This window comes from Agelaius tricolor, unplaced genomic scaffold, assembly GCF_023055355.1.
Source record: "Agelaius tricolor isolate 1412-34295 unplaced genomic scaffold, bAgeTri1.0.p SCAF_11, whole genome shotgun sequence".
Taxonomy (NCBI): Eukaryota; Metazoa; Chordata; class Aves; order Passeriformes; family Icteridae; genus Agelaius; species Agelaius tricolor.
Window position 1 is genome coordinate 13,793,415 of NW_027269271.1, and position 13,537 is coordinate 13,806,951.

General features: G+C 39.4%; 1 long non-coding RNA gene across 1 annotated transcript; it reads right to left on the reverse strand.

Moving 5' to 3' along the window:
* Positions 1-12,953: 12,953 nt before the first annotated feature.
* Positions 12,954-13,405, reverse strand: LOC139594310 (uncharacterized). Its single transcript, XR_011680593.1, has 2 exons — positions 13,242-13,405; positions 12,954-13,110 (listed from the first exon to the last, which is right to left on the reverse strand). It is a non-coding gene; the product is annotated as an uncharacterized lncRNA (long non-coding RNA).
* Between the last annotated feature and the right edge of the window lie 132 nt (positions 13,406-13,537).

The following is a 13,537-nucleotide window of genomic DNA, read 5'->3' on the forward strand; positions in this document are numbered from 1 at the left end:
ATCCTAAACCACCTCAAATTTACATTTCCATTAATGATTTCTGATTAATAAATTAAAAATTCTCCTCTAAAAAAATAATGATGAAGATACTACTATACATCTCACCCTATAGTTTAAGCTGCAGCTGACAAGTCATCTACCCCACTATGTACACTGATCTGTCATGCCAGACATCTCCCACAGCAGGATTGCTCTGGCCTGAATAGAAACTGATGTTGGCTTGCCTTAATGCACCAATCTGCAAAATGCAGAAACCCAGGTGCTGATTAATGAGGCATTGAGCCATTCCTGCTGCAGAAGTGGGAACCTGTGGGAGGTGGGCAGGGCACACTGCCAGCATCTCTAACTGTTTCCAGCCAGCTTGCCGTAATTCATTGCTGGGCATGAACCAACGACCAGGTGTTTGTGTAAACATCAGAACTACTGAAGTTTGCTTTCCTGTGGACTTGTGTCTTATGACTGACCAGCTTTTGAATTGATTTTTGCCAACAAAATTTTATGAGATGTCCTCAGACAAGTGAAGGGGATCCCATTCCTGCTTTCAATCTCCTTCCATTTCAAAAACAGATGGACAAATAAAGACAGCAATACTGTATGAACATAGTATCAACACAATCATCTAATTTCTTAGTGAAATTAAGATTAAAACCTCATGTTTTACTCTGATGTCATATCATTCTTTATATAAATAAATATTTCAACCTATTTTCTACTACATCTGCAATTTTTAGTGAATCAGAATAGCCACTAAATCCAAAGAACTCCATGGTAGGATCATAAACCACTTTTAAGATCACATAAACCATAAAAATTCCAAGAGAATTTTTTCTTCATTAATTCACCTTCCAAAGAACAGCCCTCACTTTTTGCTTAATACAGAATCAGTGACTTTTAAGTTTCTTTAGATATACCCTTTTCTCTTTTGAGTTGTAACAGCTGTGACACCAGTACTCCATATGGACGAGCAGTGGGCTTCTGGGGTGACAGAGGACCTGCAGTGGCAGTAAAGGCAAGAATGGTTGTCCTCAGGCCTGCACATACTGGCAAGGACTCTTTCCTCTCATGGTTAAGAAGCAAAGGCCTAAGGCTCTGAACAACAAGCTCTGGCAGATTTAGCTGCTGTGTTTTAAAATGTGATTTTTCTCAACTGCCTGAGGTCACAATCATTCTAGGAGAGTACAGCAATGAATTTAGGTATTCTTTTAACATGCCAGCCTGTGACCTGGAGTCTCCACTGTGAGAATGTAGTAATACCTAACAGCAGAGTAAAATAGACACTTGAGAGTGGTAATGTCTTAAACTGAATGGGTAACTCTGCCAAAGACCACTTACCAGAGCTCTAAGCCTCAAAATGACCGATCACCATTATGCACTTACAGGTTAGGAAGCATCTAGAAGACAAACCAGACTCTCCCCATGCCTCTGTATCAGGCCTGTGTAGCATACAGCCTACCAAAGAATTCCTCTGGCCCAGTGTGCTGTGTGGGTGAAGAAAACAAGTTTGTCCTGCCTCGCTGCTCTCTTCTTGGCCTGAGATCAGCATGTTGTTGGGCACGCAGCAGATCCTGACCAGAGGCAATGGCCTCTTTCAACAGCCCCATCCCATAACACGTGCTGGGCTGAGAGCTGCTGACTGTAAAGGTGAGAATGGTGATGCACTGAGGATTCCTGACTCTCTCCACATGAGCACACAGCAGGGTACCTCTCACACTTTCGACAAAGGAAGTTTGCAAACAAAACACTAGCTATGGGGAAGCATGAAGGCATTGCAGAAGGGAGACCTGTAGACATGGTTAGATATGGCTACCATATCCAGGTTGTCTTAGATTGGTTGTCTGTCCTCTTTTCCAACCAGAACTGTTTTCCAGGGAGATTTTAAGGACTGTGTATGTCTAGGATTCTTGGTATCTAATAATCTCATCATGTTATGCATACATGCAGCAGTCTCAACCCTGGATGTCCCATGTCCAGCAATCCCAGAGACCTCAGAGCAAACTCCATAGGCCCATATTCTATAGGCAGTATAATGCCAACAAAACTAAGGGAGTGCTCTACCACTCCTGCAAAGTGCTGCATGAACAGACCACACAATTACTTTGGGCATTTCCAGCAAGTCCTAAAAGTATAAGGTTTACTGTACTTGCATGATGCAATTGGAGCACATTTTTCTGCATCAGAAATAGAGCAGCCAAAGGGTGGGATAAAGAGCCACCAGAGCAGTATCACAGCCAACTGGCTGCTGTACAGTGGCCACAGCCTGGCTTTCACAACTAATACACCTCTTCCTCCTTCCCTTGTGATGTGCAGCCATCGCCTTCCAGCTGCTGCAAACCAAAGCTGCCCCTGCTAAACAGCAACTGCCAAGAACTTTCCTCAGTAACAGCTGCAGCTTCTGAAGTGAAGCTTCAGAACAGAAGGGAGGTACTGGCAAGGGGCTTGCTAAAGTGAGCTGCACAACAGAGATTTAGCAACACAAGACAAAAAATAACAGTGTATTCAATATCAACACATATGCATAGCAAAGGTAGGGAGGATGGGGAGGTATCACAGTAGCATTTGCAGGCAGCAGCATAATTTTGTTGGCTTCTGCTGAATCATCTTATTTGTACTATGTAAGAGAAAAATAGGGCTGTGCTTTTCATCTATTCTTTAATTACAATAAAACTTCTTGATTATATTGGTGATTTTCAACTTCATGTCAATTAGACCCATTAATTCCATAAATGAAGAGCAAATTTGGATAAAATGGATGGGATTTGTTACAACAGGACAGTAATTGGAAGGCAACCCAAGATAAGTAGTCAAAGTCTGCAGTAATCTATCCTCAGCTGAGTTGTACACACCTTCTGTACAACTCAGAACTCTGTTCTGTACCCTTCTCCTTCTGGAATTATTTTCATAGTGGCACTTTAAGTATGGTAAAAATTTGTTGTCAGATGACTGCTCCCACTAAAATCTGCAAGAGGGATGTGGCCATAAAAGAAAAATACACAGTAACCTTTCCAAAGTATGCCTGTAATTTCAGAATCGTGCTTTCCCAGAGCTGAGCCTTCTTCTGCCAAGAATGAAGCCTTTATCATGGTTGCTGTACTGAAAAGTGAGACATAGGTGAGAAAGAAAAATACTTATAGAGCATTTGTGTGGTTTTAAATATACACAAGATGTAACTAACCTTTACCCACTGTAGTAAGAATAGATCTTAATGAATGTTTAAAGCCTGAGCAGTTTATGAAAGAAATTATATAACATGGTGTTGTAGAAGCAGTGGATTTAATTCAGTGACCTAAAAAATGCTTACATTTATTTCTGTCTTAGGAAGTTCCTAGGTCTACCTGTCAGCAGCAGAATATGTTCCCAGAAAATCAATTATACATGTAAACAAAAATATCATGGAGATTAAAGAACATATGAAAGAGCAAGCACAACTCTTCTTTCACAATACTGTGAATCAAGAGTAACTTCACTGAAGCCAATGAGTTACAGTGGTGTGAGTGAGAAAAGAACCAGCTCCATTGTCTGAAAATTACTCGGGCCACCCATGGAGTCCAATCACAGGAACTGCAGGCAGCTAATATTGCAGTATTTAATTCAGAAAGCTCAAGCCTGAAAAGAGGAGACTGAAAAGAAAGGATCTGAATTTGGTTTCAGTTAAAAAAACCCTGGAAAATAGCAGGAAAATGATGAATGGAAATGAAAATCTCCATTTCTAAAAAATCCTCCCTCTCAAAAAAAAAAAAATTACATAGACCAAAGAACAAATCTGTATGCTTTGGGCTTTTCTTAACACCCTGCAGGTACCCAGCTAACAGTGGCTTAGCTGTATGCTTCCCTGAAGGGAAAGTGTTATCTTGGCTTTCCAAACAGCAGCCACATTTTATGAGTTGATGCATACTGTGCTACACCTACTCAGGTGAGTGCTGCAGAACGAGTGTCACACCTTTCCAGCACAGGTAACATATCCTACCACATTTTTAGCTAGTAACATACCTTCACTTTCCCTGCTTTAGCTTACTCCCTCTAAACACACACTCCATTTTTCATCAGAGGTCAGTGAGTTTAACTTTCCCAGCTCCTGTCACCTCCCACTTGAGAGAGCATTTCTGCCAGTAGTACTTACTCTCCATAAGAGAACAAAGGCTTGTTTCTGGAAAGCTGTCTGTTCACAAACCTCTTCCTGTCCCTTCTTCAGTTTTCTTCCAGTTTTTCTGTCTTCTCCATTTGTGTCTCTCATCACGCGCTGTCTCTTTCATCTATTTACACCTCACCTGCAGCATTTCCCTCTCCACTGGTATTATTGTCCTGATTATAACTGTCCAGAAGCTACTGAGGACCTGTAAAACAGCACATTGTGAGCTTACCATGCTGCACTAGAAAGCCCTACACTGATGCACCACGTCAGCATTATGACAAGACATCAAACCACATTAAGACAGATGTGCTGAGTATTATCCACAGAATTCGCAGGAACGCCATCTCTCTTTTTCTTTTCCAGGTCACTGTCTCCTTCTTTCCCCCCCTCTTCTACTTTACATTCTATTTTACTAGCACCTTTTCCTTTCCTGTCACTTTATTCCTCCCCTGGTTTCCTTCAGTGTCCACCTCACATCAATTATATTTTCTTCCCTCTGATGTGCCTGCACAAAGGAGCATAATGGAGGCAGTACTGCAGCTTTGTTAAACATGCCCTTGGCTCTTCAGTAAACAAAGCAGTAACTGGGTGCATCTTTGGGCTCTGCAAACCAGAAAGGTCTAGAGAAAGTGTTTCATTCCCAAAGGCTTAAGCCAGAGAGCTCTGAGATTTAGAAAACTTCTTGGTTCCCTATCTCTGACATGAAGCACACCACAAACAGCAGGAGGAATTTTGAAATAACACTCGATTCTTTTCTTCACATGCACATATTTCCTTTTGCTTTGTGAGCTGAGGCTCTTAGCAACAAAAGCACTGTAGAACAGGGTAGTGACTAGAATTTGATGATGTCAGAACAGCAGAAAATTGAAAAATATGTACTTTGTAATGGCATACAATTTGAAAGAATAAAATTGGTGCCAAGCAGTGCTAAAACCAAACAAAGTATTTCCCAATAATTCAACATACAGAGGGTCAGAAAGCAATCTGGGTTTTAATGTTCTGACTGGTAATTAAAATCAGCACAATTCAAGTGCAGAACAAAACAGTGCTTGTTGATACAAGGTATTGTGTTTTATGTGATAGCATCAGACTTTCAGGTAAAAAGACAGAGCACATGCTTTGGATGGCATCACTCATGTGTATGCTAAAGATAGCTCCTGAGCCTGGCTTAGCTCAGTCTGAACTTTGGCACACGGCACAGCAGCTGCGCAGCGCGTCACTGTGCCTCCTGCAGCTTTCCACAGCTTGGAAAGAAGGGCTGGGAAGGATACTTTAATGGCACATGTGTCAGCCTGAACAGGTCAAGTAGTTTCTTCAGACAATATAATTCCCTCTGAATGCTTTGTCAATTTTTTCAGATTTTTCAAAAAACTTTCTACCATGTTTAGTGATTTTTTGATCCTCTGTTGATCTGTGAAAGCCTTGAGGAAACAAGGAAGGAAAATGGCTTGATGACACAAGGAAACAATAAAACCTGATCCATACTCACTTTATATACGTCTAAATACTCTTGAAATCTAATTAAAAAAACTGAGTAAGAAAGCAAGAAATTGTTTTCCACATAGTTGTCAAAAGTAGTAGTCAATAGTATTTGTAATATTTTTTTTCAGAGAACATGACTTTAAAATTTATATTTCTTAAATATTAAAACTTTTTAATTTCATATTTTGGGAGAGATATTAAAGTGGTATCATACATTGTTTCAAAAGTAAATATAATTTATGTCTTAATTTTGTCAGTTTAGGAGGTCCAGAATGTATTATTCATTTTTCCTTTATTACTAATAATGAATTCTAGCAAAGCCCCTGCTTTTACCACTGCTATAGTGATCATTTTCTGATTTTGCATTGGCACTATTATAGATTCTTACCTAGGGTTTAATTGTTACTCTCATTGATATCAGGAGCTGTAGTGATTCCCCTCCCAAGGCCTTGTTCTGTATATTAATTCACACAGACATGTTCCTTTGTACAATTCTAGTCATAGGAAGGATATCATGCTCAATAGTGTTCTTTCAAATCTAAGATTTAAGACAGAAGTCCTGGTAAAAACATTCAAAAAGACATGAAACTACATTAAATACAGCAGTGCTAAAGTACAGAAAGACAGCTTGCCTTTCAAATCAAGTGAGGAATTTTGTTTAGGCTTCTACTTCCAGTGACACTATTCAACACTATGCCTTACTGATTAGACAAATACTAGAAAATATTGACTACGAAACCCAAAAATACCTAAAAATAAAGAAAATACAAAATTAATCCTAATTCTATATGTGAGATATATGGAGATAGATAGATAGATAGATAGATAGATAGATAGATAGATAGATGTTAAGGTCGAAGAGTTTCACCATGAAAATGTATCATGCAAACATTATAAATGGATTTGAAAAGTCACCTTGTGAATTGCACCAAATAACCAAATATATTGTCTAACTGAATAAATTGCAGAAAAATTGCATTGTGATATACACAAATTAGAACATGTTGGTTGTGGGTTTTTTCAGTGTTGCCCATTTCCTTTTATTTTGTTGTAAACATTTTTCTGTGATAACTCTACTGGGACTGCTCAAAGAACCAACATTTCAGCACCTGTTCATCTGATTTGCTGAATAAGGGACATTACATATCTGGAGTGCCTCTGGTGACATCCTCTTCTTCTGTTTGGAAATTATGCTCCAGTGGAAACAGGAATCTCACCACTGAAAGTGGAAGCTTTACAATTAAAGGTTTGTTGGACAACTGTAGTGCACATACACAGACCAAAACATTCCAGTCCAATGCCACGTTCTGCAGTGAGTTCTGGCCACACTGTACCCCACACGTATGCACTCCTCAGTTTCACTTGGAACAAACCTGTTTTCTCTTTTCTGTGTACAGTACTCTTTAAAGGTGATTGCAGTTACAAACAATTAATCAATTAAATAACAGTAATGATAATAATAATAATCATCATCAAGACTTATACCAGCTCTTGGCTTGACTATTAGCTACTTAACAATTGCTTATATATACAATTGTACCAGTCCTCCAACACAAACATACAAGCAAAAAAACCAACATATTTTTTCTTCAAAATATTCTAAAAAGAGTATGAAATTACATGTTTCTTTTTGGAAATTATTTCTGTTTTTTATTTGCTTTAGTTAGTGTTAGTAAATTGGAAGCTGACATTGGAAGCTGACTTAAAACTTGTGCTTCCACATGTATAAAGTTTTTTCTTTTCAGTAATATATTAATCACAAGTCAGCTAAATAATTAACACCATAACTTAATTCTAAGCAATTGTCTCATTATCACTGTTTAATTCACAGGCACTGGAGTCGACCAGCTAACTCTCCTGGCACCTTAACGACACATTAAATTCACAGTAACTAATGCAAATGGTTTATAATTTCCTAACATTCATTAAAACTGTAATAAAGGCAAGGACATTCTTTCCTTGGACTGTCAAACAGAGATAGAACAGTATTACATATCACCTGTGCTTGATGAAAAAAAATGTGAGGCATATCTGTTTTTAAATCTTATCACATAATTAAAGACTGTTAAAGTACAGTGCAGAGGGCAAATTATGTTGGCAATAGCTGGACTTTAGACTGTGTCAGCTAATAGGATTTGCTATGGCTGATATCATACATATTTTAACAAAACAGAAGAAAAAAAAGAATTTCATATTTTGAAATCGTAATATTTTGTCTCACAAGTATTATACACAAACATAAAGAAATTAAACCACTGAAATACCTTTGGCAGCCCTTGCAAACTCTGCAAAGAATTCAATTTATCTCCATTGAGAGCTAGTGGAGTCATTACATTCAATTGACTTAAATAGTACTTGATCAAATCCCTAAATCCACAGCCATACCTGGCAACATCCCCAAAACAATAGTCAACAAATTATATATTTTTAAACACAACTGCATGAATAAAAGATGGAAGGAAAATGGGAGGAAAAGAACATGAAAGACAGTGTAGAGCAAAACCAGAAGACATCTTCCCTTCTCTTTTAATGTGACCAGTTATTTCCAGTCCAGCATGGCATTAATTCAATGCTAGACCTTTCGAAACCTGAACAGCTCAAAAAAACTGTCCTCAACTGAGTAGCATTTCCTTCCAGAGGAGGGTGTCAGTTCTGCTGCATTTTGAATGCTCTTAAGGAGAGGAGGGAGAGAACACAGAAGGATGAGATGCCCTTTTAGGAATGCTGAGGGCTGGGCACTCAAAAGCAGAGCTGTGACAGCAGCAGCAGCCCCACAGCTGCCTGGGTTTCAGTCTGAGAGAGGAAAAGCTCTGCACCCAAAACAAGCTGAAAGCTTGGTCCCATCTATCTCCCTGCACAAGCAGTGGTAAGGTTTTCTGACAGCAGGAACCCAGGAAAGGCAATGTACATTTCTCTTCATCCTCCTTACAGATGCTTACATGGAAAACTCAGGAAAACCCCAGCCAAAAAGCAGCAGTGAATAGGTAGAGAATCCTACATCCTAACCCCAAGTAGCCTGCAAGTTTCATTTAACATTACAGATCAGAAAACAGATTTCCAGGAGATTAAAAATAGACTTCAAATATATTTTTAGGTGTGTTTTTAAAAAAGACCTTATTTTTACAGGCCAAGTGGCCTGAGGCACCCAAGTGACCTCCAGGCCACACAGTATTTTAAGGAGTGAAACATCAGTCTCTTTCTCCTGGCCTTTTGAACAGAGAGAAGAGCATTATTTTACCTTACATTACAGGGACTGCTCCTGAACACACTACCCAGTAATTACAACTTGCATTATGTCATGTCAGTTCTGTCTACAAAAGTTTCTGCTTCATAAAAGCACACTCAGAATGCACCAAATGGTTACAACACCATGTGTCATCAAAGGCACTCGTACCAGCCCTCCAGACACCTCAGATGCAGCAGGTTAAAGAAACATTGGCTGGCACTGTGGCTCATGCCTGTCAGAGAAAAACATTCTCCTTACAAATTGCTGCTTTGATTCTAAATTCGTACATGGTATTTAGACCCAAACAAATTTCTAAAAACAACCTCCTCTCCCAGTTCCAAAGACTATTTTCAGAAAACTTGACATTGCCAACAAGAGAGAAATGTAGGAGTGAAGGATACCTTATTTATTGAGCTGCTGTAAACTCACAATCACTTTGCTGTCTGTCACGAAAATTAAAGTGTAAAGAAAAGCAAATGTGAATGGGAAAAAAATAAAAAAAAATTAAAATTTTTAAATATGAAATAAGTCTTATTATTTGGGGAATTTGGTTCCACTTTTTTTGTTTTTTAGCACAAGCATTGTTTAAGTGGTTGCAAGTGCTGAACTTTTATATCTAAACAAAACAGACTCAAATATATATGAGAAGTGCCCTTATACCAGGAAGCACAGCATTAACTGTAATGTTAACATAAATATTACAGCTGTTATTGATTGCAAATACAAATCAGGACTTCTAAGATTACATTCCTTTAATTCTAATGACTCATAAGAAAGTGTAACTGCACTTGGCCCAAAGCAACTGAAAGTAGCAGCTGTCTAAAGGGACAAATCTTGCCACAGACTGGCTCTGATAACATCCTAATTTTTCCTTCAAGTGAGATCAGCCAGTAGCTTGTCTCCAGTTGATCCCAAATGGTCTACTCCACTGATTAATTTAAAAAAACCTTTCTTTCCCAACCACAGAACTTGTTATAACACTTAGGATGTTATTGCTCTTCTAGAGTCTTCCAGATACAGTTTGCATTTCTAATATTAAAGAAGAACCCAGTTAGAAGTCTTCAGGTTTTGCCTAATCCAAAAGCACACCACTTCTCACAGTGCTCCTAAAAACACCATTAGCACATACAAAGAAATAACTGCTTCTGGCAAAAAAAAAAAAATCAATCCAGTTTCCTTATGTAATGTATATGTTCTTATGAATCACTTCTATGAAAATATCATGCAGAAACTAAGAATAATATTTAGATACATTTAAATAAATTACTGAGCTTTAACATGAAAAATGGTTCCACATTACAATTTTTTCCAGTAGCAAAGGCCAAGTGATTCCTGCCCTTTTTCTCACCCAATTGTTTCTACCATTTTTCTAGTTTACTCATCAGTAGTGCTGATGCAACTGTTTGTGGAGCTGCACTCTAAGCCAAAACGAGAAAAAATGACCTCATTTTAGAAAACAGCAGTACACTGACTCTTGTTCATAGGTGTAATTTTAGAACCTGTAATTAGAAGGAAAAAAAAAACAAACCCAAACATCACAAGTATTCAAAGTGCCAGTTAAGAAATCATTAATATAAGGTGTATTTCAGTTGTTTAACAGTTAAGAGTTAGATCACTTACAGGGAAACTCAGAATGGGAATTACTGCCAGATAGCCAAAGCTGAGTACATTTCATTTCAGGGGAAAAAATGGTTTCATTTATATTCCAATTACAGCCTTTCCTGTTGGAGACAAAAGAACCTGAAACACAAAGAGCGAGCTTTGCTCAGTTCCCTTTAGTGCCCAGCAGTGTAACTTTCAAAGGAACCATGCACCCCAGGTACCAGGAGGCTTCCACAGAGAATATTCACATTTAAAAGGAGAGCAGCATGTCTTTCTTTGCAACATTGTCTCACAAGTGATACATGAAAAAATACTGTACCTATTTTTTCCTATTCAAGAGTTATAGAGTGGGACAACAGTGACCAATTATTTAGAACAAGTGTGGTTCATTTCTCCTTCAGAAAAGTTCCAAGCTAACTTCCTGTATCAGAGGTGTCAGAGGCAGCCTCTGCACCTGCATCACTTTCTGTCCCATGCCTTTTCAGACCAAGTGCACACTTCCTCCCACACATACAGGTCACTCACCCACTTGCAGTATCAGTGATTTTGCAGACTGGAGAGCAGTATCAGCACTAACCAGTGCCTTCCTCATGGACCCCTGCACTTCACCTGCTTCCCTCACTGAGCTAACACAGCCATGCTGTGCTAAACTTGAATTTCATATTAACTTTCATATTAACTGTGCATTTATGCACAGCTGATGCTGAGATGAAGATTTCTCAAGGCACTTCCCAGACTGGAATCATGGCCAAGCATTCAGCACACACCTGGAGGACAGCAACCTGCTTTCTTCAGAACTGCTAACAGCTGTTGCACTGAAGTCTCCCAGGTCCAGAACATGGTATCAAGGGAGCAGGGAGTTGCCATGATGAAAGAACACAAATACACCTAAGTCCTACTGAGAAAAGGCAGGATTAGCAGTGTTACACTGCAAAAGGGATCTTCATGAGCTCTGCTCAGTCTTCACAAAGGCAAAAAGCCCCACACAAAACTTTATTGCAACTAGGTATCAGACTGTTGCCTCAGCCTTTAGTTATTTTAACCAATTTTAGCAAATTCTGAATCCTCCCTCAAGCCTTGCCATCTTCTGTGGATACTACTTGAAAACTATATCCCCCTACTCCTGCAAATTTAACAATGAGTTAGCAGACTTCAAGCACTAGATGTAGGAGTTTATGAAGCAAACTCACTGCTTAGATTTTTAGACTCCTTGAAAGTCAAAACCTTTGCTTTGCATCTAAGAAACTGTCTACTCCAAAGAACAGGTCTGCATCACTCTAATTTTTTCCTCTTGTTTTTAAATGCCTTCCAGCTTCCCTGGTTTTAGGTCAGTTTCTCATTAATTTCACCAAATACATTTACAGAAGGATTCTGTATTAGAAGGGGAAGTGTGTACATACAGAATAAATACCATGAAAAGGAGAAAAGAAGTTGAAGCTTTTTATATCAATCTCTACTGCTGAGTTTCCAGGACTGCTTCTTGGAATCAAATGCCTCATAAAAAGCAGTTCTTTAACATTTATGGTAGGAAAAAATAAGAGCAAAAATCTTGAGAAATCTTGGAAAAAAGCCACCTTAAATAAAACAATTGCTAGCTACACCTGCTGTGGCAACTGGGATAAATTCTATATCAATGACATTTATTTTGATTGAAGAGACTACAAGTGGGGAAAAGATGACCATAGACAAAATTAGTATTTGAACTGCCTATAGAACTTACTGTCTTGTTTTAACCTAATAGTTCATGTCCTGAAAAGGTATTGTGGTACTTTCTTCTGTCATTGACTTGTACCTCTGTTGTCCCTACTTATTAGTTTTATGTAGCTAATTAAGTGGAAATCAAAATGAATTTTGGAGATTTATGCATCATCAACAGAACTTTTAATTAAAACCTTGTTGCTTCCAAATGTCAATAATGACTAGGCAGTGAAATACTTTTTGTGAGGTTACTCATTTGGGTGGAAGACAAGTTTACTATGGTAATACTGTTTTTAATAATCTCTGCTTAAAGCAACTGCAAAATTATATGTTATAGTGACATGAAGAAAAAAACATAATCTGTATAGCTGTAAAGCATGAATCACAGACTCACTTCAGATCCTAAGATGGCAAAGGATTGGTGGAGCCTGTATCTTTTACTTGTAAGACATACAATAACCATTGGAATCCACAACTGGAACACCTTTGTTAAAAATGAGAAAGAAACGTTAAGTTTCCAAGGCTGGTAGGGTCACAAAAAGTCCAATTCATTCAGGAGGAGTAAGAGGGAAAAGAACCAGCCAGAGAAACCATGGCAGGCAGATGCAGAATTGCAGTGTGTTTGATCTATTGTGGTTGTACACTTGAGGTACAAGTGCACAGCCCTCACATTTCTTGTATTTAGACAACTCACCCCATAAAGCAGTAGCATCAAACCTCTCCATAAAGCTCCAGAGTTCACTGCTCCTGATTCACTGGCCAAGAGGAGGGCCTTGCTCCCTGGCAGATAATTTAAAAACAATGATGAACAAACTCTTTCCTCATCATAAAATGCAGTGTATTACTCTTTCTAGCAAACACACGTCGCATCTGAGATTAGCCCAGGGGCTGAATCATCGCTTTCTCCCAACAAAGGCTGGATGCTGATGGAGGCAGAAAGAGCGCTGATCTGCTGCTCCCTCCACACTTCTTACTGAAATAAAAAGCTGAAGTATTACCACGAATGAAAACTAGGACCACGACAGGCAGTGAAACGTTAATATTGTTTATTTTACGCGTTACTGTAGGCTGTGTAACATTACAGCTGCATGTAAGCAGACGTACCTGGATCAGTATCAGTGCATACAGCAGTCATGCTCCCGCAGGAATCCATCCATCCGTGCGCGTCACGGAGCGCCCGGCTCCGCCGCAGCCCCCGGCCCCCGCCGCAGCCCCCGGCCCCCGCCGCAGCCCGGGCACAGCCGGCAGAGCTCTCTCGGCTCCCGCTGCAGCCCCTGCTAAAGCCGGCAGGCCCCTCTCAGCTCCTGCAGCCCGTGCACAGCGGGCAGGCTCGGCCTGCGGGCCCTCATTCCGCCCGTGCTTACGGCGGTATTTCGCAGCTCCGGGACGCCGGCTGGGAC